The 26257-nt window shown below is 37.2% G+C and overlaps 1 protein-coding gene across 2 annotated transcripts in view; it reads right to left on the bottom strand.

Annotated features, from left to right (window-relative positions):
• Positions 1-26257, bottom strand: part of EIF4E (eukaryotic translation initiation factor 4E) — a 118965-nt gene that overhangs the window by 54173 nt on the left and 38535 nt on the right. The gene's annotated exons all lie outside the window — the stretch shown is intronic.

Below are 26257 nucleotides of genomic sequence, written 5' to 3'. Positions count from 1 at the left end.
AAAAAAGGACTGGTCACGTGGTCGATGGGTACCGTGCACGGTTCTCGGCGCGGCGGACACACGCGTTCTGGAGGGTGGTTTTCAGTCCTCTGCTCTTCCGCCTGGATAGCTGCTGTCGCACTTACTGCCAGGCATGCCTGCTGTACCCTTTGTCGCCCTGTCCTCCCATCTTTCCCGAAAGGTTGGGAACCGTAGGTTCAGCACGCACAATAAGGCTTCGTTTGCTTAGTTGAGGTCCTAGAACAAGTTGCCTGTGTGTTCATTTAATTTTCTTTTGACTGCACACCATTTTCTCTTAGTTTCAAAAAGAGGCGGCGATGGAGAATCGTTTAAGCAGGCAACCCTCCCCGGTCCCCCGGCTCCGCTAACGCTGGTGGTCACTCATGGCCATCACTGCCAAAAGGGGTGGCGGGGCTGCCCACAGTACCCACTTGCCACAGGTTGGGGGAGGGGGAGTGCACCCGACAGCGTTTCCTGTTCCAACTCCTGAGATTAAGACCTCAAGGCTAAGGCTTGCGTGGAAGTAAAAATCATTTGCAAGTTGGGTCCTCTCGCTTCCACTGTTCTGCTTTAACGTGATCGGAACTAGCCCAAGTCCGGGTGCCAGCCAGGGAAGCCACTCCGGCCCCCGCTGACTAAGCCCTGGATTGACCGTCAGGAGTCGTTAGGCCGGGTCAACTATGACTCGACGTTGACTCATTCTCCTTGGGCGAGTGACTTAATCATTCAGTGCCCTAGCTTTTTCATTTATGAACCACAGATGATAATACACTTCCCTCACAAGGGTGTGCTATGCTAATGATTGTAACCAGCTTTGAAAATGAATCGGACTCCCTAAATGCTTCAGAATAGTCAACCTCGTGCCTTCCTAAGGATCAGCGGCTTTCCCTGTTTTTTTTTTTTAAACAATATTTAATTTTTTTCTTTCGTGCACTTTCTTACATTATCATGTACACCAATGCAATTTTAAAGTTTCAAGACAAGTTTTTTTTTTGAACTGTACCTACCCTCCATGGAGACTTTAATGTTCAGGAAAATAGTGTTATATTCACAATAATCACTGGTAATTAGAAATTTATCCCTACAGTGGCATCCTATATTTCCTTTCCCTGTAAGATGCTGTGCTGTCATTTCTCAAGACAGTGTTATTCTGCATGGTTATTAATACAAAAAACAGAGGTAAAGAAATCTAGTAGAGTGCTACTGTAAGGTTTTAATGAGGAAGACATACGATTACTGTTTTCCATGCTGCTTAAGAATGTTAACACCAGAAAAATCAGTATAAGCAGGTTGCCTGTGCCTGCCTGCTTACAGTGTTGCTGATGTCCAGAGCTGTGTCATACCTATTACTGACTACATAATGGTCGCTTGAGTTGGCTAACACATAATTGAGGCTGTAATAACTCAAAACCATTGCCTGATCATAGGCTTTGGTTTACCTGGATGTCAGACACGATTAATAAAAGCTTTTGACCAACTTAGCTCTAGTAGGTTTAAAGTAGAAAGAATTCTGAAAACATAAAATAAATGGATAAATGAATTTCTATTTAGACTATCTACTCTTAGTTAACCTATCCAAAGTAATTATAGTCGACCTCAGTGATACTTTCTGTTGTTTAAAAGTAGTATCCTGTTATCTTCTTTGAAGAGATAGTGTATATGTATTATTTTCCCAATGCTGCTAGATAATAGAACAAAAGAGATTTAAAGAGATTTCAGTGGGACTGAATACCAGTGATGTTCTTAAAACTTCCTTTTAATAATAGCTTCCATTATTTTAACTTTTCTCTTGATCAAAACACACCTCACTTTTGTCAATCATCCTAGTACTTCTACTATACATGTATAGTAGAAGTATATATATATATACTCCTCTTTGGAGCTTAATTTCTCTCCATTTTCTATGAGCTTTGTTGCATGTGTTTTATGACACATTCATGTGTCTTTTCCTAATATTACCATTAGACTCTACCATGTCAAAGACTTGGTGATTAGGTTTTTATCTATGTGTGTATATGGTTGTTTTGCTTTTGCCAATCTGAAATATTTTATTCTTTTTTTTTTTTTTTTTTTGCAGTACGCGGGCCTCTGACTGCTGTAGCCTCTCCTGTAGTGGAGCACAGGCTCTGGACGTGCAGGCTCAGCGGCCATGGCTCATGGGCGAAATATTTTATTCTTTATTAATCTATTAATGCACAAAAAAGTACATTTGTTACATTACTACCATATTTGTGCTTGTACTTAAAGGAAAGAGTAATAAAAAAGATATTTGAAATGGGATATGGTATTGAAACACTATTCTACTTGTTGGAGTTATCTAGTTAATACATAATTAATGGCCCAGCATAGTATCATGGTAACTATTATTTAAAATCCTGGAAAATAAATAAATAAATAAATGCCTGGAATGATTGATTATCATTTAGCATCTGTAAATAGTCATGATCTTTTCTCTACCTAATATAATCCTGAAGCTGGTATATCACTAGTCTTTATAGATCTAACTCATGGTAAAGAGACTTTAAATAATTTAATAGAACGCATCATAATAAAAACAGCACATCATTTTTATCATGTATTTTGTCATTGGAATTTTATTTAGGTTTTCTAAATAATCAAAATCATTGTTTTGCTGGGCATTGTTCAACTGTGGTTCAAACTGATCACATCTGCTATAAAAATATTACTACTACACTGTCTAGGATTTAAAAAAAAACAGACCTTGGAATTTTAGACATTCTGTTTAAATTAGTTGCCTTTCTTAGACTTGGATTAGTAATAAGCAATCGTTTTTTCTTAAAATGAATAGGTTTTGAGACTGAAGATATGAAATCGCATAATAAAGTAAATGATCCTTAATATTTTCATTTTGGGTATTAACTTTAGATATAATCTAAACCAACCTCTAGTTAACACTTTTTTTAAAACCTTTTTCACTCTCTTTTTAAACTTGGTTATACTTTATACTCTATTTTTTAAATTGTTATTGTCACTTTCTACAGTGATGTTACTTTAGGAAAGACCTAAAATGATGGCTTCAAACAGGATAAATAATCCTTTAAATTACAATTATATAGTTTAGTATGTGAGAGCATGAGCTCCAATGTCAAATTTTCTTGGTTCATAATCCCAATTCTCCCCTTTACTGTGACCACATGCAGATTATTTAGTCTCTTTGTGCTTCATTTTGTCATCAGTTAGATAGGCACAATAACAGTACATATCTTGCATGGTTAGTGTGAGAAATGAGTTAATCCATGTAACTTATTTAGAATAGTTCTTAGAATATAGTAAGCACTCAATGTAACTATAATTACCATGATGTAATATTATATTAACATAAATTTATTATTTCTACTTTTTGTATAGTGTAATATGCTTAAGAATTCTTCTGTGCAGAGAACCAACCCCCACCCATTATCTTTAAGGATATTCCAAGCTTTCAGAGTCAACTATTGATTTCTTATAACATACCACATATTTTTCACATCAATTAATTCATTTGACCTTTATAACAAATATGTGAATTAAAAATTATCACCCCCATCTTATAGATAAAGAAACAGACTCAGTAAAGTAGGGGACACAGGCAAGTCCACACAGCCAATGGGTGAGCTGGAATTCAAACCCAGTTCTCTTGACTCCAAGATTCTTTCTTCCATACCAGAGCTGCTTTCCTCTGATAGGGTCTTCCAAAATGCCTGTATCTCTTTGAAGGACTTCAAAACTGACAATTCAAGAAGTACTAAGTTAGTAATGGGAAATGTGTAATATTTGAAGGATATTTAAAGGACATGGGAAGCCCAGGCACTTCCTTTCTGGACTGTTCTGTTTGGCATCCTAAGTCATAGATATATAAATAGTTCACTACCCATATAAAGAAGTGTGACTAAGAACAGAAAGGGTGCAGCTAACAAGCCAAAACAAGCACTCATTCACCTGACGATTGAGACAGTCACTTCGTTTCTTCCCTTGTTTCATTCAGATCTCTGTTCCAATGCCATCTCCTGAGGGAAGGCTTCCTTGACCACCCTATCTAAATTACCATGCTCATTACTCTTTATCTCCTTAACCCTGCTTTATTTTTCTTCAGGCCACTTTATAAGTCTAGCTCTAAACCCAGTATTACATTAAATATTATTTAATTAATCATTGGTTGCCTCCACTAGCAAAATGTTAGGTCCTTGATGATTTGTAGGTAGAATGCCAACAAATATTTGGGAAAAACCAAGATTTTTAAAACTTCACAGAATTCTAGCCTTAGGACTAACAATGTAATAGGAAAATTACTATATACCAGGTATCATGTTAAGCAGTTTATGTGCATTGATAATACCTCATTTTATCTTCAAAACAACATTCTGAGATAGATAAGGAAACTGAGGTTAAATAACTTTCCCAAGAACACAGTTCTGTCTTCAGGGCTCTTAACACTATATAATATTGACTAGATTGTAATTGAACTGCCTAATAAGAAAGATAATTGTCTGAAATACTGAGAAATAATCTGCAAAGAGTATGTGAAAAATTCATATAAGGAGTATGCTGGGTCAACAATAAGATACTATAAAGAAATGTAATTTACCTTTTAAAATTGAAATTAGAAAAAAATTTAAATGTAGTGGGATGAGATCAGTAGCTTTTAGAAATAACCCACAAGATTGTAAACACCCAAAATTCAGAGATTTGGGTGGAACTTCAGGGAAGCATGATTGGATTTTCATTGTTACATACATGAGTAAGTGCTTATATTGAACTTGTCTAAAGAAATATGTTAATGGGTGGGAGCTGGTCTGCTTACCATCTATAAAAGAGGAATCCAGAATGACAATATTTGACCACCTAGTTTTGTTCTAGGGACAGAGTGCCCTGGTGCAAAAATATGGATCTCTGGTCCATTTGGCCCTCATTGGGGACGGTTTCTTGAGGACACCAGAACTAATTCTCCTTGTTTGGTTCCAGGTTTACCAAGCGACCATATGATGAACATATCTTCTGGTATTGATTTGTATATATGTAGGGCTGATATGGATACACGAATGTCTAGACTAGTTATATTGCTCAGAGTCCATCTTAACTGGCACTAAATTTTTAGTTTGTTTTACTTACACTCTATGAGCTTGGCTAAAAGAAAACTACCCCTGTGGACTGGATTTTCTCTGTGTCCTCAGATTGTGATGATTCTCGGAGGAAACACCAATCTACAGGAATGGTCTGGTTGGCTACCTTCCCCAGGACTTGCCATGTGCCTTTCTACTCCAACAGCATCGTTGGAGACCTGTGAATTAGAAATTTTTGATTCACCTGCCTCTAAACTCTTATTTTAAATTCAGAGTTTGAGAGATACCAATCCTCATTCAGGACATTGCTCAGAAACATGGGATGTACTAAAAATTCTCAGATATCACCTTATGTGTTTCAAGTAGCTAATGGAAAACCGTGATTATTGTTTTGTTAAAAATAAATAATAAAATAATGGTAATAATACTCGCAAGAGAGCCATTTATATCTTTTTAAAAAATGACAAATCACTATTAAAGACTTACTATTTGGGGAGAGCTTTTGTCAGGTCTGTGGATGCATTTAGTACAAACTGACCAACAGTATCCACAGCTCTGAAATGGAAAGTTAAGAAACGGGTCTATACTTTTATCATATCAGTGCCTGAGATTATCAGGTTTTAAGAAGGGGAAAAGGGTTTGATCTAGATATGCGTATTAGCAGACTGGATGTACTTAGCTTATAAAAAGTGACTTCTGGAAAATGAAAAAAAATTACTATGCTGGGCAGATTTATGAAACAAACTGTTAGTTTAATTGCCAGGCAATTTATGGAAACAGAACCTTAAAGAAAAAAATCTGACCTTGCTTAAAAGTTTTTCCATATAGGCTTATATGCTTTTCCTCCCTGAAAGGTAAGAGAATAGGTTCACATGAGAGTTAAATACCTATTTTATTGTACAGTAAAATAAGATGGCAAGATAAGTAAACACGATCCTATTCCTTTATTAGAGCTTAACTTTTACATTCTGAAAGAGATTTGGGCAATATATAGGAAAATGTCAGCAGTCATTGTTGAAATTTTAAAACTAAGGGGAAATTATTGTTTTGTTAGTTACAAAAAGGATTAGCTAGGGCTTCCCTGGTGGCGCAGTGGTTGAGAGTCCGCCTGCCGATGCAGGGGACACAGGTTCATGCCCCGGTCCGGGAAGATCCCACATGCTGCGGAGCGGCTGGGCCCGTGAGCCATGGCCGCTGAGCCTGCGTGTCTGGAGTCTATGCTCCGCGACGGGAGAGGCCACAACAGTGAGAGGCCCGCGTACCTCAAAAAATAAATAAATAAATAAATAAAAGGATTAGCTAAATGTAATTAATACTTGAAGAAAAGGGAAATTATTGTTTTGTTAGTTACAAAAAGGATTAGCTAAATGTAATTAATACTTGAAGAGCAGAGCGATACTTGACTGAAAATATTTAAGTGAAAATATTTAAATATTTTAACTTATTAACTTTTGTTTATTTTTTTGTCTTAAAAAGGAATGTTGGGCTTCCCTGGTGGCGCAGGGGTTGAGAATCCACCTGCCAATGCAGGGGACACGGGTTCGAGTCCTGGTCCAGGAAGATCCCACATGCAGAGGAGCAACTAAGCCCGTGCGCCACAACTACTGAGCCTGCGCTCTAGAGCCCGCGAGCCACAACTACAGAAGCCTGTGCGCCTAGAGCCCGTGCTCCGCAACTAGAGAAGCCACCGCAATGAGAAGACTGCGCAACGCAAGGAAGTAGCCCCTGCTCACTGCAACTAGAGAAAGCCCGCGTGCAGCAACAAAGACCCAACGCAGCCAAAAAAAAAGAGGAATGTTACATTGCATGTCAACTGTACCACAATAAAACTTTTTTTTCAAAGAGCCGAAAAAAGGTAATGTTAAATATAGGAAATTCATGCTATTTTCTGAAACTGCCTAGGGGGTAAAAGTATTTAAAGTACTCATAAAGAAACTTGGAACTATGTTCTTGTTTTGGGAGATTAAACCAGATATCTGATAGAAGATAATATTACTTAAAAGCCTTGTGTTCAGCTCCATCCAAAAAAAAAAAAAAAGAAATCACACCCATACCAAGAGAGGAATTTGTTATTTATTTGCTCTTTAACTTGGAGCTGGACTTTAGCAAAACCTTTCATGTTAGGGGATGGGACAACAGCTTAAACTGGTTTGGATCTATAAATTAAACTTTCGTTTTTCAAAATGTAAGGAGGGAATTCCCCGGCGTTCCAGTGGTTAGGACTCCACACTTTCACTGTCAGGGGCCCGGGTTGGATCCCTGGTTGGGGAACTAAGATCCTGCAAGCCGCGTGGCCAAAAAAAAAAAAAAAAAAAAAGAACAAACAAACAAACAAACAAAACATGTTTAAGGAACCCTGGAGTAGAATTGGAATTTTAAAAATTATTCTATTATTCTTATTGTTTTTATACTGTTCTTCCCCTTGGTGATTTTTTTCTTTTCTTCTTTTTTTTTTTTTTTTGTTTTTTAGCCCCTTGGTGATTTTTTAAATGCATTTAATCTTATATAATGGTTTCATTTTAAACACAATATAACAAACATCATTAAAGAAATTTTTTTTAAAAAAAGGAAAATCTTCCCTACTACCCTAATACATCAATATGCCAACATTTTATGCTCTTACAATTATAGGTCACATACAGTTTTGAACTGTATTTTTCACGTGATCTCTTATTGAGAATATTTTGGACACTGTTTGTAGACTAGATAATACTTTTTAAACATTTTATTTTGAAAAATTATCAAACTTACAGAATAGTTGCAATAGTAACTTCCACAAACCCTTCTAAAGTAAACAATCGTTAACATGTTGCCTTGTCTCTCAATCTTTCATTATTTCTGAGCCATTTGAGAGCAAGTTGCAGACATAATGAGCTCTAAATACTTCAACATGTTCCTCCTAAGTATGAAAATATTTTCTTACAGAGCCATAACACAATTAAATCAGGAAATGTAATATTCAACACTTTTATCTAAAATTTAATCATCGAATCAATATTCAAAATTTGCCAATTGTTCGAATAATTAGTTTTATAAATTTTTTTTTCCAATCTAGGATCATGCATTGCATTAGTTGTCATGTCTCTTCAGCTTAATCTGAAACAGTTCCTCAGCTTGTCTTTTGAAACAATGACACTCAAAAGTAAAGGACAGTTGTTTTGAAGAATATCCCTTAATTTGGTTTATCTGATTGTTTCCTACGATGCTGTTAGGATTATTGTGGACTTGTTATGTTGATACAACACTTTTAAACTTGTACATTTTTGGCAGAAATTCTATGTAATATTGTGTCCTTCCTAGAGCATCACATCAACATTGGTAGCATTAGCGGCCTCAGAATATTTCACTAAGTAGATATATTACAATACCTAATTCTCCATGGCTACATATTCAGGTTATTTCCAGTTTTCTCCTATTATGAATAATGCTCTAATGCATACATTCAAGAGAAATTTATTTTCATATTTTAGATAATTACTTCAGGATAAATTTTCAGCAATGGAATTAAATGGTTTATAGAATACAACACAACTTTCACTTTTTATACATATTGGAATTCATATTGCTCTCCAAAAATGTTGTATCAACCTAACAGGTTACAACAAGCATCAGCATTTGGCCTTAAAGGAATTAAAATTTATTTATTTATTATTATTTTTTTTAACATCTTTATTGGGGTATAATTGCTTTACAATGGTGTGTTAGTTTCTGCTTTATAACAAAGTGAATCAGTCATACATAAACATATGTTCCCATATGTCTTCCCTCTTGCGTCTCCCTCCCTCCCACCCTCCCTATCCCACCCCTCCAGGCTGTCACGAAGCACCGAGCCAATATCCCTGTGCCATGCGGCTGCTTCCCACTAGCTATCTACCTTACTACGTTTGTTAGTGTATATATGTCCATGACTCTCTCGCCCTGTCACAGCTCACCCTTCCCCCTCCCCATAACCTCAAGTCCGTTCTCTAGGAGGTCTGCGTCTTTATTTCTGCCTTACCCCTAGGTTCTTCATGACATTTTTTTTTCTTAAATTCCATATATATGTGTTAGCATACGGTATTTGTCTTTTTCTTTCTGACTTACTTCACTCTGTATGACAGACTCTAGGTCCATCCACCTCACTACAAATAACTCAATTTTGTTTCTTTTTATGGCTGAGTAATATTCCATTGTATATATGTGCCACATCTTCTTTATCCATTCATCCGATGATGGGCACTTAGGTTGTTTCCATCTCTGGGCTATTGTAAATAGAGCTGCAGTGAACATTTTGGTACATGACTCTTTTTGAATTTTGGTTTTCTCAGGGTATATGCCCAGTAGTGGGATTGCTGGGTCATATGGTAGTTCTATTTGTAGTTTTTTAAGGAACCTCCATACTGTTCTCCATAGTGGCTGAACCAATTCACATTCCCACCAGCAGTGCAAGAGTGTTCCCTTTTCTCCACACCCTCTCCAGCATTTATTGTTTCTAGATTTTTTGATGATGGCCATTCTGACTGGTGTGAGATGATATCTCATTGTAGTTTTGATTTGCATTTCTCTAATGATTAATGATGTTGAGCATTCTTTGATGTGTTTGTTGGCAGTCTGTATATCTTCTTTGGAGAAATGTCTATTTACGTCTTCTGCCCATTTTTGGATTGGGTTGGTTTTTTTTTTGTTATTGAGCTGCATGAGCTGCTTGTAAATTTTGGAGATTAATCCTTTGTCGGTTGCTTCATTTGCAAATATTTTCTCCCATTCTGAGGGTTGTCTTTTGGTCTTGTTTATGGTTTCCTTTGCTGTGCAAAAGCTTTGAAGTTTCATTAGGTCCCATTTGTTTATTTTTGTTTTTATTTCCATTACTCTAGGAGGTGGGTCAGAAAGGATCTTGCTGTGATTTATGTCATAGAGTGTTCTGCCTATGTTTTCCTCTAAGAGTTTGATAGTTTCTGGCCTTACATTTAGGTCTTTAATCCATTTTGAGCTTATTTTTGTGTATGGTGTTAGGGAGTGATCTAATCTCATACTTTTACATGTACCTGTCCAGTTTTCCCAGCACCACTTATTGAAGAGGCTGTCCTTTCTCCACTGTACATTCCTGCCACCTTTATCAAAGATAAGGTGTCCATATGTGCATGGGTTTATCTCTGGGCTTTCTATCCTGTTCCATTGATCTATCTTTCTGTTTTTGTGCCAATACCATACCGTCTTGATAACTGTAGCTTTGTAGTATAGTCTGAAGTCAGGGAGCCTGATTCCTCCAGTTCATTTTTTCGTTCTCAAGATTGCTTTGGCTAATCGGGGTCTTTTGTGTTTCCATACAAATTGCAAAAATTTTTGTTCTAGTTCTGTGAAAAATGCCAGTGGTAGTTTGATAGGGATTGCATTGAATCTATAGATTGCTTTGGGTAGTAGAGTCATTTTCACAATGTTGATTCTTCCAATCCAAGAACATGGTATATCTCTCCATCTATTTGTATCATCTTTAATTTCTTTCATCAGTGTCTTATAATTTTCTGCATACAGGTCTTTTGTCTCCTTAGGTAGGTTTATTCCTAGATATTTTATTCTTTTTGTTGCAATGGTAAATGGGAGTGTTTTCTTGATTTCACTTTCAGCTTTTTCATCATTAGTATATAGGAATGCCAGAGATTTCTGTGCATTAATTTTGTATCCTGCCACTTTACCAAATTCATTCATTAGCTCTAGTAGTTTTCTGGTAGCATCTTTAGGATTTTCTATGTATAGGATCATGTCATCTGCAAACAGTGACAGCTTTACTTCTTCTTCTCCAATTTGGATTCCTTTTATTTCCTTTTCTTCTCTGATTGCTGTGGCTAAAACTTCCAAAACTATGTTGAATAAGAGTGGTGAGAGTGGGCAACCTTGTCTTGTTCCTGATCTTAGTGGAAATGCTTTCAGTTTTTCACCATTGAGGATGATGTTAGCTGTGAGCTTGTCATATATGACCTTTATTATGTTGAGGAAAGTTCCCTCTATGCCTACTTTCTGCAGGGTTTTTATCATAAATGGGTGTTGAATTTTGTCAAAAGCTTTCTCTGCATCTATTGAGATGATCATATGGTTTTTCTCCTTCAATTTGTTAATATGGTTTATCACATTGATAGATTTGCGTATATTGAAGAATCCTTGCATTCCTGGAATAAACCCCACTTGATCATGGTGTATGATCCTTTTAATGTGCTGTTGGATTCTGTTTGCTAGTATTTTGTTGAGGATTTTTGCATCTATGTTCATCAGTGATATTGGCCTGTAGTTTTCTTTCTTTGTGACATCCTTGTCTGGTTTTGGTATCAAGGTGATGGTGGCCTTGTAGAAGGAGTTTGGGAGTGTTCCTCCCTCTGCTATATTTTGGAAGAGTTTAAGAAGGAAAGGTGTTAGCTCTTCTCTAAATGTGTGATAGAATTCACCTGTGAAGCCATCTGGTCCTGGGCTTTTCTTTGTTGGAAGATTTTTAATCACAGTTTCAATTTCAGTGCTTGTGATTGCTCTGTTCATATTTTCTATTTCTTCCTGATTCAGTCTTGGCAGGTTATGCATTTCTAAGAATTTGTCCATTTCTTCCAGATTGTCCATTTTATTGGCATAGAGTTGCTTGTAGTAATCTCTCATGATCTCTTTTATTTCTGCAGTGTCAGTTGTTACCTCTCCTTTTTCATTTCTAATTCTATTGATTTGAGTCTTCTCCCTTTTTTTCTTGATGAGTCTGGCTAGTGGTTTATCTATTTTGTTTATCTTCTCAAAGAACCAGCTTTTAGTTTTATTGATCTTTGCTATCGTTTCCTTCATTTCTTTTTTATTTATTTCTGATCTAATCTTTATGATTTCTTTCCTTCTGCTAACTTTGGGGTTTTTTTGTTCTTCTTTCTCTGATTGCTTTAGGTGCAAGGTTAGGTTGTTTATTTGAGATGTTTCCTGTTTCTTAAGGTAGGATTGTATTGCTATAAACTTCCCTCTTAGAACTGCTTTTGCTGCATCCCATAGGTTTTGGGTCGTTGTGTCTCCATTGTCATTTGTTTCTAGGTATTTTTTGATTTCCTCTTTGATTTCTTCAGTGATCACTTCGCAATTAAGTGGTGTATTGTTTAGCCTCCACGTTTTTGTATTTTTTACAGATTTTTTTCCTGTAATTGATATCTAGTCTTATAGTGTTGTGGTCGGAAAAGATACTTGATACGATTTCAATTTTCTTAAATTTACCAAGGTTAGATTTGTGACCCAAGATATGATCTATCCTGGAGACTGTTCCATGAGCACTTGAGAAAAATGTGTATTCTGTTGTTTTTGGATGCAATGTCCTATAAATATCAATTAAGTCCATCTTGTTTAATGTATCATTTAAAGCTTGTGTTTCCTTATTTATTTTCATTTTGGATGATCTGTCCATTGGTGAAAGTGGGGTGTTAATGTCTCCTAATATGATTGTGTTACTGTTGATTTCCCCTTTTATGGCTGTTAGTATTTGCCTTATGTATTGAGGTGCTCCTATGTTGTGTGCATAGATATTTACAATTGTTATATCTTCTTCTTGGATTGATCCCTTGATCATTATGTAGTGTCCTTCTTTGTCTCTTGTAATTTTCTTTATTTTAAAGTCTATGTTGTCTGATATGAGAATTGCTACTGCAACTTTCTTTTGATTTCCATTTGCATGGAATATCTCTTTCTATTCCATCACTTTAAGTTTGTATGTGTCCCTAGGTCTGAGGTGGGTCTCTTGTAGACAGCATATATACGGGTCTTGTTTTTGTATTCATTCAGCCAGTCTATGTCTTTTGGTTGGAGCATGTAATCCATTTACATTTAAGGTAAGTATCGATATGTATGTTCCTATTCCCATTTTCTTAATTGTTTTGGTTTGTTATTGTAGGTCTTTTCCTTCTTTTGTGTTTCTTGCCTAGAGAAGTTCCTTTAGCATTTGTTGTAAAGCTGGTTTGGTGGTGCTGAACTCTCTCAGCTTTTGCTTGTCTGTAAAGGTTTTAATTTCTCCATCAAATCTGAATGAGATCATTGCTGGGTAGAGTAATCTTGGTTGTAGGTTTTTCTCCTTCATCACTTGAAATATGTCCTGCCAGTCCCTTCTGGCTTGCAGAGTTTCTGCTGAAAGATCAGCTGTTAACCTTATGGGGATTCCCTTGTGTGTTATTTGTTGTCTTTCCCTTGCTGCTTTTAATATGTTTTCTTTGTATTTAATTTTTGATAGTTTGATTAATATGTGTCTTGGCGTGTTTCTCCTTTTTATTTATCCTGTATGGGACTCTCTGTGCTTCCTGGACTTGATTAACTATTTCATTTTCCATATTAGGGAAGTTTTCAACTATAATCTCTTGAAATATTTTCTCAGTCCTTTCCTTTTTCTCTTCTTCTTCTGGGACCCCTATAATTCGAATGTTGTTGCGTGTAATATTGTCCCAGAGGTCTCTGAGACTGTCCTCAGTTCTTTTCATTGTTTTTTCTTTATTCTGCTCTGCAGTAGTTATTTCCACTATTTTATCTTCCAGGTCACTTATCCGTTCTTCTGCCTCAGTTATTCTGCTATTGATCCCTTCTAGAGTATTTTTATTTTCATTCATTGTGTTGTTCATCATTGCTTGTTTCCTCTTTAGTTCTTCTAGGTCCTTGTTTAAGGTTTCTTGCATTTTCTCTATTGGAAATAGAATAGAGAAAATGCAAGTGAAATTTCTTCTTGATCTTGTAAGGGGTCACAATGACCATCACTTTGTACTTGCAGATCCAGATTGTGTAAACTGTCAATCATACATCATCTAATGTACAGCTTTTTTTGGTCTCAAAAACCTTGTATAACTGTATTTTGGCTTCTAGTGGGTGGAACAGTTCTCAGAGCTTTCTGATATGCTCTTCCCCGGTTACAACCCTCAAATTGGCTTGGATGAAATTTTCCATTCTTTTTCTTAGATGAACTGATTAATTTTCTGTCAACACTTGCTTTCTGAAGAGTCTAGGAAACATGACTTTCAAAAACTCTAACCCTCACTGACATATTACAGGCTTTTCCACCGTAATGGTAATGACTCCCATGATCCTATGTTTATGTAATCCCAGGGAAGGATGAGTTCTAAGTCAGGTGCCCACACCTGGACAAATCAACAAAGTTCAGCAATGGTGGGGTGTTATGATTGGCCTAATTTGTGTTATAAATTCACTCTTCGACTAGTCAACTCTGCCTGGGGGAAGGGGTAGCATTTGTATCAATGTAATGACTCATGTGAGCCAGAGAATTGGAGGAGAGGGAAGAGCAGGTTACAGCAAAGAGGAAGGAGTGATGTGCTACCAAGAAGGGAGTGTTTAGTATAGAAGAAAAACCAAGAAAAGAGCTTAATATCATACAAAGATGAATAATTACCCAGATTGACCAACCTAGATGTTATAAAATGCATAATCTCTAAAAATAGGGTAAAAACTAAAGCGTATTTTGAAAGAATGATGATTTGGAAATATTCAGAGGGACACATATCAATATATTAAGAATGGTTATCTCTGAGTAATGTGAAGGGGGAAGGGATAATGGGGGACACTTTCACTTTCTACATGTCTACAGTGTTTGAAATGTTTTATATGCCTACATGTGTAGTGTACCAAAGTTTGTGAAGAAATAACAAAGATAGGAGACCCAAGATACCTTTAAAGTCTTTTAAGCAACAGAAATAGGGGAACGTTACATACTTGGAAAGTAACAGAGGTATTGTGTGTGATAAAAAAATAAACCAGGGGGCTTCCCTGGTGGCGCAGTTGTTGAGAGCCCGCCTGCCAATGCAGGGAACATGGGTTCGTGTCCCGGTCCGGGAAGATCCCACATGGTGCGGAGCGGCTAGGCCTGTGAGCCATGGCCACGGAGCCTGTGCTCCGCAACGGGAGAGGCCACAACAGTGACAGGCCCGTGTACCACAAAAAACAAAACAAAACAAACCAGGACTTCCTTGGTGAAACAGTGTTTAAGAATCTGCCTGCCTATGCAGGGGACACGGGTTTGATCTCTGGTCCAGGAAGATCCCACATGCCACAAAGCAACTAAGCCTGTGCACCACAACTACTGAGCCTGTGATCTAGAGCCCACGAGCCACAACTACTGAGCCCGCGTGCCACAACTACTAACGCCTGCGCGCCTAGAGTCCATGCTCTGCAAGAAAGAGAAGCCACCGCAATGAGAAGCCCGCGCACTGTAACGAAGAGTAGCGCCCGCTCGCTGCAAACAGAGAAATTCTGCATGCAGCAATGAAGACACAATGCAGGCAAAAATTAATTAATTAAAAAAATAAAACCTGATTCTATAGAATGTAACAGAAACTGATTCTGTAGATTTGAAATGAAGAAAGAATAGCTGCTTACTCTCTGGGAGAAGAATGACTGCAAGAGAAATAAAATCCAAGCTGATGAAATTGATAAAATACTAATAGGAGGTCACAAACTGCTTTGGAGTCTAGATAGGTAAGAAAGAAAAATAAATAATTAGAGGAATATGAGGCAAGAGAAAGTTCCTTAGGCCTAATTCAAATATTTCTAAGACCTAGGTAGTTGAGATAGATCTGTAACCAATAATTTAAAATGTAGTAACAAAATGGGGTAGGGGGTTAATTCAGGTGGTTCAAGGAGCTAAAGGCCAGGGACGATACAACGTGATGTGTACGCTTCCCCAGTGAGAATGGAATGAGGAAGAATAATGTGTTGCCTCGTTAGGTAGAACTTGACATTTTTTAAAAACAAATTTAAAAATTGGCCAGCTGCTACTCTACGTGGAGACAGAATTTCCCTTTAGAGCATGTCTTTTTTCTGAGAAGAGCCACTGGAATGGCTGCTCTTAATTATGTAAATGTAAGAACACAGGCACTCCTTACCCTTTATTTTGTGGCTTGACAAAGCCTGACCTTCCTAATGCCTCTTCATATGAAAATTTTCATAGAAAACAAGGAGCCTCCTGGGTAGAAAGGAACCAAGACCTTGACCTCTTCTCTTTTGATATTCCAATTTATTAAAATCTATTTAATAGATTGAGCCAGTCCCAACTGATGCCCTGGTAGTGAAGGACACCAAAGGCACCAAGAATTAGCCATGAAGAAAGGGGACATCTGGGGATAGGGACCAAGCCCTATATGGCATAGCATGTGGATCACCAGGAAGCTTTCCCCCTCACCACCTCACCTCCTACTTGTCTTGGAATGTGTGTTCCCAAATATAAGTTAAAATGTTATAACTTTGGGGCCTACACTGAGGGTACTTGGCCCCAATTTGGACCAGCAAGAGTATCATTGTTACGTTAGTAGACAAAATCATACCCCTGAACTACAGCTGTTAGTGAACTAGGCCAATTCTTTAATTCTTCTTCAGCAGCTAAGCAGTTTGGAATTAGAACAGGCCTCCTTGGGACGGAGGTGGGGTTGGGAGGGTAGGGGGGGTGGGGAAGGGATAAATTAGTAGTTTGGGATGAACATATACACACTACTATATATAAAATAGATAAACAGCACTTCCCTGGTGGTCCAGTGGTTAAGACTCCGAGCTTCCACTGCATAGGGAACGGATTCAATCCCTGGTCAGGGAAGTTCTGCATGCTTCATGGTGCAGCCAAAAACAAGTGTGTAAAACATATAACCAACAAGGACCTATGGTATAGCACAGGGAACTGTACTCAATGTTTTGTAATAACTTATAAGGGAAAAGAATCTGAAAAAGAATATATATGAATATACATATATATATGTAAAAATCTGAATCACTGTGATGTACACCTGAAACTAACATAACATTGTAAATCAACTATACTTCAATAAAAAATAAAGAACAGGCCTCCTTGGACTCAGTAAGTTTCTAGGCTTTTTAATAAGTCAGAGGGAAATGCCAAAACAAAGCCTATCCCCACAATACTGAGTAGAAATTACCAAAATCAATAAAGATGACTTAGGTATAATTATAGAGAAGCACAATGGGATTGTGATTTTAACCAATAAACTTAAAACCAAGTGGTTTAATGCACTGTGGTGACCTAAATGGGAAGGAAATCCAAAAAAGAGGGGATATATGTTTATGTAGAGCTGATTCATTTTTCTGTACAGTAGAAACTAACACAACATCATAAAGCAACTATACTCCAATAAAAATTAATTTTAAAAAATGGTTTCTGGTGCATAGTCAAGGCTCTGTAAGTGTTCGCTGTTGTAATTATTATACTTCTGTGATTTAGGAGAAAGAGGAAGAGAACTGAGTCATGGGCAGCTTGAAGACTTTGTGGATCTTAGACTTCTGATTCATAAGTGAACTCAGACTTATTCAGAGATTGTGCTTTTTGTTTGTTTGTTTCTTTTTGTTTTTGTTGAAGTACAATTGACTTAAAACACTACGTTAGTTCCAGGTGTACAACATAGTGGTTCAATATTTCTATACAACACAAAATGATCACCACCACAAGTCTAGTTACCATCTGTCACCATACAAAGTTATTACAATATTACTGACTATATTCCCCATGCTGTATATATTATCCCCATGACTCATTTATTTTGTAATTGAAAGTTTGTACCTCTTACTCTCTCTCACCTATTTCACTCATTCCCCCACCCTCTCCCCTTTGGCAACCACCTGTTTTTTCTCTGTATCTATAACTCTGTTTCTGTTTTATGTTGGTTCATTTGTTTTATTTTTTAGATTCCACATATAAGTGAAATCATACAGTATCTGTCTTTTTCTGTTTCACTTAGCATAATACTGTCTAGGTCTGTCCATGTTGCTGCAAATGGCAATATTTCATTTTTAAAAAATATTTATTTATTTGGCTGCGCCGGGTCTTAGTTGTGGCATGTGGGATCTTTGTTGCCGCATGAGGGATCTTTAGTTACAGTATGTGGGCTCTTAGTTGCAGCATGTGAGATGTAGTTCCTTGATCAGGGATCGAACCTGGGCCCCCTGTGTTGGGAGTGCAGAGTCTTAGCCACTGGACCACCAGGGAAGTCCCAAGATTTCATTATTTTTACGACTGAGTAATATTCCGTTGTAGTTATGTATATCACGTCCTTTCTATCCATTCATCTGTTGATGGATATTTAGGTTGCTTTCCTATCTTGGCTACTGTAAACAATATTGCTAAGAATACAGGGGTGCACACATATTTTTTTTTTTTTTTTTTTTGCATTACGCGGGCCTCTCACTGTTGTAGCCTCTCCCGTTGCGGAGCACAGGCTCCGGATGCGCAGGCTCAGCGGCCATGGCTCACGGGCCCAGCCGCTCCACGGCATGTGGGATCTTCCCAGACCGGGGCACGAACCCGTGTCCCCTGCATCGGCAGGCGGACTCTCAACCACTGCGCCACCAGGGAAGCCCAATGCACACATATTTTTGAATTAGTGTTTTTGTTTTCTTAGGAAAAGTACCCAGAAATGGAATTGTTGGAACTTATGGTAGCTCTATTTTTAATTTTTTGAAGAACCTCAAACAATTTTCCATAGTTGCTGTACCAATTTACATTCCTATCAACAGTGCAGGAATCCCTTTTCAGAGATTGTGTTCTTAACCGCTAATTTTTATGCCTCTCTCTAATTTTTATTCCATTTGGTGCAAATCCTTCTGTATTTGAAAGACATTTTTCATATTAAAAAAAAAGCATTATAGTCAGCCTTTCATATTCATGGGTTCTGCATGTGCAGATTCAACCAACCACTGATTGAAAATATTGGGGAAAAAATTCCAGAAAGTTCCAGAAGTCAAAACTTGAATTTGCTGCATGCCTGAAACTATTTACATCACATTTACATTGTATTAGACATAAGTAATCTAGAGATGATTTAAAGTATACAAGAGGATGTGCATAGATACAGAATATGCAAATTCTATGCCTTTTATATGAAGGACTTGAGCATCTCTGGATTTTGGTATCTGTGTGGGGTCCTGGAAACAACCCTTGTGCATACTGAGGGATGACTGTACTTTAATTGTTTTGCATTTTAATTTTTTAATGTGGAAAATTCCAAACATACACAAAAGTAGTAAGAATAATAACAAATCTTATTTACCCATAACCCAACTTTAACTGTTATCAATTTATGGCTTTCAAAGTTCTTGGTATGAACCTTTCCCTGGTTTCTATACAAATGAGAATATTGTTTTAGCACTTAGGAAAAGGAGGATCCGTGGGTCTGTACCTATCTATTTAGATTTTCTGAAAGTCTTAAATACTTGTGCTATTCTGATTTAACTGCTTTTTCTTACAACTATAACAGCCTTATCAGGCTGTTACATCAGTTCCATTTTCTTTGTTTCTACTCTAATTGCCTTACTTTGTACCATCATCACTTTTCTCCCCTAAATTATTGTAATAACAGCCCAACTGATCTTCCTGTATTCAGACCTCTATATTCAGTCTACCCTCCACACTGTTGAAAGATTATTGTTATATCACAAGCCTAATTATGGCACTCTATTTAGAAGCCCAAGAATTACTCTCAGTTGCCTACAAAATAAAACTCAAATTTTCTTATTTCCACAAGAATCTGAAGTGGGTCTTTTTAGCCTTTCCTGAGAATATCTTTCACTATGTACTACAGTTCTTCCATTCTAAGATACCATTGATTATGATACATCATTGATGTAATAACAGCTTTTAGGTATGAGTCCAAGGGGCATGGTGGACCTTATACATCATGGATAAGATATATCATGATTTCACAATTATTAAAATGTGAAGACATTTAATGATTCCTTAATCATAGATACAGTATCAAGGTAATAGCAAAAAATGGATGGCATACACTTTTTCTTTTATGAATGTGTGGCATACACTTTTACTCAACATAGTTTTGAAAATCCCAGACATAGTAATCACAGAAGAAAAAGAAATAAAAGGAATCTAATTTGGAAAGGAAGTATAACTGTTACTGTTTGCAGATGACACAATACTATAAACAGAAAATCCTAAAGACACCACCAGAAAACTAGTAGAGCTCATCAGTGAATTTGGTAAAGTTGCAGGATACAAAATTAATATACAGAAATCTATTGCATTTCTATACACTAAAAACGAACTGTCAGAAAGACAAATTAAGGAAACAGTGCCATGTACCACTGCATCAAAAAGAATAAAATATCTAGGAATAAACCTACCTAAGTAAGCAAAAGATGTGTACTTGGAAAACTATAAGATACTGGTGAAAGAAACTGAAGACAACCCAGGAAAGATATACCATGTTCTTGGGTTGGAAGAATCAATATTGTTACAATGACCATACTACCCAAGGCGATCTACAGGTTCAATGCAATCCTTATCAAAATACCAATAGCATTTTTCACAGAACTAGAAAAAATAATTTTAAAATTTGTATGGAAATACAGAAGACTCCAGATAGCCAATACAATCTTGAGAAAGAAGAACAGAGCTGGAGGAATCACGTTCCCTGACTTCAGACTGTAGTACAAAGCTATAGTAAACAGTATGGTACAGGCACAAAAACAGAAATATAGGTCAGTGAAACTGGATAGAGAGCCCAGAAATAAACCCACACCCTTATGCTCAATTAATCTATGACAAAGGAGACAAGAATATACAATGGAGAAAAGATACTCTCTTTAATAAGTGGTGCTGGGCAAACTGGACAGCTAATGGAAAAGAATGAAATTAGAACATTTCTCTAATACCATATACAAAAATAAACTTAAAATGGATTAAAGACCTAATTGTAAGACTGGATACTATAAAACTCCTAGAGGAAAACATAGGCAGAACACTCCTTGACATAAATTGCAGCAATATTTTTGTGGATCCATCTCCTAAAGCAAAAATAAATGCAATCTAATTACACTTAAAAGTTTGTGCGGAGCAAAGGAAACCATCAACAAAATGAAAAGACAACCTACTGAATGGGAGAAAATATTTGAAAATGATATGACCGATAAGTGATTAATATCCAACGTATATAAACAGCTCATAAACTCAACATCAAAAAAACAAACAACCTGATTATATAATGGGCAGAAGAACTGAACAGATATTTTTCCAAAGAGGACATGAAAAATGGCCAACAGGCACATGAAAACATACTCAACATCACTAATTGTTAGGGAAATGCAAATCAAAACCACAATGAGATATCACCTCACACTGGTCAGAATGGCTATCATCAAAAAACAAAACAAAACAAAACAAAAAAACACCCCACAAATAACAAATGTTGCCAAGGATGTGGAGAAAAGGGACTCTTGTACACTGTTGGTGGGAATGTAAATTGGTGTATCCACTGTAGAAAACAGTATGGAGGTTTTTCAAAAAACTAAAAATAGAACTAACATATGACCCAGTAATTCCACTCCTGGGTATATTTCCGAAAATATAGAAACACTAATTTGAAAATATACATGCACCCCAATGTTCATAGCAGCATTATTTACAGTTGCTGAGAAATGGAAGCAACTTAAGTGTCTATTAACAGATGAGTGGATATAGAAGATATGGTATACATGTACAATGGGATACTACTCAGCCACAAAACGAATGAAATTTTGCCATTTGAAGCAACATGGATGGACTTGGAGGGCATAATGCTAAGTGAAATAAGTCAGAAAGACAGATACTGTATGATATTAGGTATATGTGGAATTTTAAAAATACAACAAACTAGTGAACATAACAAGAAAGAAGCAGATTCACAAATATAGAGGTATAAAATAAGCTACAAGGATATACTGTACAACACGAGGAATATAGACAATATTTTATAATAACTATAAATGGAGTATAACCTTTAAAAATTGTAAATTACTATATTGTACACCTGTAACTTATATTGTACAGCAACTATACTTCAATTAAAAAAATGGACAGCATATTAAACTGGATAATTCAAGGAGAGTTTAGTAAGGGAATTATTTACAAGACATGGGCAAAGTTTAGGGAGACACCGGAACATGGTGCAGTACCCAAAGGATAGCTTTGGGATGGGACCTCTAGGTCTGAAGGAGCAAGGGGAAGGAGCATTACCGGTATCTAGAGAGGGAAGTGAATGGAGCTGGACTCTAAACAAGATCCCTGACTTCAGTAGAGGGAGCCATGGAAACTTGGCAAGGAAGGGGCCAGGAACAGGTATTCCTACTTCAGTCTTCCCCTACCCTCTTATTTTCAGGTTAGCTGAACCCAGCCGGAAGCCAGAGGAAAAGCAAGTCTACCAATGCAAGTAAACTTCCCAAGGCACAGAGCAGGAGGACTCAAGGTGGAGCACAGTGAAGAGGGGACCCAAAGGAACAAATGCAAGTTATCTGACACACCTTCCATCCCGTCTACCCTCCCTCTTAAATCACAGATTAAATCTCCACACATCTGTAGATCTGCACATTTTGCTGTTATCTAGTCTTCAAGCCCAGCTTAATTTCCACCTTTTCCATGAGGCCTTCTTTGCCTTCTTTAGTCAATTTGTTCTCCTATGTGTGCTCATAAAATTCCATTTAAAAGATTTAACTTTTACACTTCAAGAGGTGTCTATATATTTGTCCTCTCTGATATAAACACTTTGATGGTAAGGAATATTTTATCATTTTGTCTTACCCTTTCCCCCTGAAAACGCACAAACTCACCTGTCACACTGTCCTCTACCCAGAATCAAATATTTCAGAGCTGGAAAAAAGTCCTGGAAACAACTAATCCAACTATCTTATTTTATAGGTGAAGAAACTAGATCTCAAATCAATGTTGGTAACAGCCCAATAAATGTCAGTTGAAGTGAAGTTTCATCCTAAAAGGTCAATGGTGTCTTCAAGAGCACTTTGAAAACAAGTGGGAAAAAAATTACCTTTTTGTGGAAAATCTATTGTACCTTGTCACCTGGAAGACGGTTGATGATTTTGGTTTTCACTCCAGGCTCCCTGCCCTTGTAAGAAGATTAAATTAAGTCAATGCATATAGTCTTAGCAGAGAACCTGGCACATGGTAAACTTAAATAAAAGTGGGTATTTGTTCTGGGGACATTCTGGTGGGATAACTTTCAAGAATTTAAAAATAAGGGAAATAAGATTTTCCTCTGATACTTCAAATGTAAAATTAAACACAAATAAATGTGGAACATACATACTGTGCAATAATACATACCTGTTAAAATGATGACATACATTTGTAGTTACTGACATGGAAAAATGTCTACAGCATATTGTTGAGTGAAAAAGTAGGATATAAAAAGTCATGTATGATGTGATACTTTTTTCATTTTAATTGAGGGTGATCTGGAAGGATGTTTACCAAAACGTTAACAGTGGTTTTAACTGGCTAGTGGTTCTCTGGTCAATTTTACATTCTTTATGCTATTCTGGAATATCTGGAATATTTAAATGTTTTATAACGAGCTTGTATTGTTTTTAAAATCAGAAAATAAATGTTATTTTCATGTTAAAAGCAAAACCCAATAATAGGTAAAGTCACCTTAAATAGAGTGGTTCTAGACCAACCAAACTGGACTGTAAAGATAGAAAGCATTAACATATCTAAAGGAAGAATGTGTGAATGTGTCAGACAGCAGGGGTCTGGTCTGTTATCAAAATACTGAATGAGGGCTTCCCTGGTGGCGCAGTGGTTGAGAGTCCGCCTGCCGATGCAGGGGACGCGGGTTTGTGCCCCGGTCCGGGAGGATCCCACATGCCGCGGAGCGGCTGGGCCCGTGAGCCATAGCCGCTGAGCCTGTGCGTCTGGAGCCTGTGCTCCACAACGGGAGAGGCCACAGCAGTGAGAGGCCCGTGTACCGCAAAAAAAAAAAAAAAAAAAAATGCTGAATGAGAAGAGTCAGGGAAACAAATTTAGACAGCACCCATCCAAGCACTGTCCAAGAGAGGAAGAATCATGGCCAGTGGAGAGGATTTATTGACAAGACCATTCCTGTTGTTAGATGAGTACCTCAGGCACTCTCAGCCTGATCACACTAAATTATAACGAAAGAGAGAAAAATAAATATACTATTAGAAACAAGAAAGGGCATGTAACCAAAAATCTGGAAGAGATTTTTAAAAATTACATGAATATGTTATATACAACTTATTGCAAAAAAAAAAAAAGAAAAGAAAAATTAAAGAATTTAGCCCAGAGGAGTCATGGCTAAATACAATAGTAACAACAGAAGAAATTGAGAAGATGTCAAACTGTTAACTCTCCCCAAAACAAAAGGCCCAAATGGTTTAACTGATAAATTATATCAGATTTCAGAGAACTGATACTACATATCATATTTAGATATTTTGGAACAGATATAAAAAATGGAAATTTATCAGTTCATTTTATGAGGCTAACCTGATTCTGACATAAAATACAGACAAAGAACAAAAATTAAATCTACAGAAATAATCACTTAAAAACAGAGGAAAAAGTGGGGTGGGAAGTGCTGAAATGGGTGAGAGGGGTCAAAGGTACAAAGTTTCAGTTATAAAATAAAACATGGGGATGTAGTACATAGCATGGTGACTACAGTTGAGGCAGGAGATAGATGGGCCCCAAGCTGAATAGTTTCTTCCCTGTGGATAGAAACTCCATAATAGCAGAAACTCCATAAAAGCAGTATGATGGAGGAGGCTGGGCCCTACCCAGATAAGATAAAAGACCACATATTCCTCATTCTCGAAATCAAGGAGCCCTTCCCAACTACACATGCGCAGAAAGGCTCCTTGGAGATCAAAAAGGGAGGGGGCGCCACCCCATAGTAAGTGATGTCAACTACCCATAGGCCTCTTTGCTAGACTCCATCTGGGCTAAGAGATGCGCAGGCACAAAGGGGAGGACCCTGAAATATACAAGATACGGACTCAGAAACAGGCAAAGCAAGATGATTGGCCAAAGGAAACCCGGAAGACATGCCCCATAAAAGTGATTCAAACTGCCAAGAGGACGCGACTCTCTCGCTGAGCCCACCTCTGTGACTATCCACACATACTGTACTCTTTTTCCTCCTAATAAACACTTCACTCGGTTCTCTACTTTCCATCTCTATGTGGAAATTCATTTCTACACAGCTGACGGGCCAGGGTGTTGTCACTGGCCACTGGCCCCTGGTGGTCTGGTGGCTAGGATTCAGGGCTCTCACTGCCGCTGCCCAACCTCAGTCTCTGGCAGGGGACAGAAATCCTGCTTCAAGCCGCTGCAGGCTGAGGCTACCCGAGATCATAGTTAATAATACTGTATTGCATATTTGAAAGTTGCTAAGAGAGTAGATCTTAAAAGTTCTCATCATAAGAAAACACATTTTGTAACTATGTATGGTGAGGGATGTTAACTAGACTTATTGTGGTGATCATTTTGCAATATATACAAATATTGAATCATTATATTGTACACCTGAAACTAACACGATGTTACTTGTCAGTTATATCTCAATTTAAAAAAAAAGAGAAAAAATATTTCAAATAAAATATTAGAAAAATATACCAACTGTGTCAATATGAATCATGGCAAAGTAAGATTTATTCCAGCAATGCAAAATAATGCATTTATTAAAAGCCTATCATATTTATGTATGTTGTATACAAAACTGATGACAATAAACAGTTAAAAAGGACTTCCCTGGTGGTCCAGTGGTAAAGAATCCGTCTTCCAATGCAGGGGACCTGGGTTAGATCCCTGGTGGGGGAACTAAGATCCCACATGCCATGGGGCAACTAGGCTGGCGTGCCACAATTACTGAGCTCGTGCGCCTCAACAAGAGAGCCTGCATGCTGCAAACTACAGAGCCTACACACCCTAGAGCCCGAGCGCCACAACTAGAGAGAAACACAAGCAGAGCATGCGCCATAACGAAAAGATCCCGCATGCCTCAACAAAGATCCCGTGTGCTGCAACTAAGACCCGACCTAGCCAAAAAAAAAAAAAAAGGAAATATATATATAAAAAGAAATAAACAGTTAAAGGAGAAAGTTTGCAGACTCATCTGGATAAATACTAAAAATTTGTTTAAAAAATACTAAATTAAAAAAAATAAAATTTCAGTACTCACCTTAGATTCAAACTAAAATTGCAGTCTACTCCCTTCTTATCATAGTAATTACTTATCTGAAACAAATAACCAATGCCATTCTTAACAATAAAATACTACAGGCATACATCTGAAGCCAGTCCTGGGTATTTCCATTCTTTTTGAAATCTTTACCAAGTTAATAGCTGGTATGACTTTCTATAAGGTTCGACATAAGCAAAGCTTCTGAACATAGCCCACAAACTCATACCTACCAGG

Source organism: Globicephala melas, chromosome 5 (assembly GCF_963455315.2).
Source record: "Globicephala melas chromosome 5, mGloMel1.2, whole genome shotgun sequence".
Taxonomy (NCBI): Eukaryota; Metazoa; Chordata; class Mammalia; order Artiodactyla; family Delphinidae; genus Globicephala; species Globicephala melas.
Note: the sequence above shows the minus strand (reverse complement) of the source record. Positions and strands in the feature narration are given on the sequence as shown.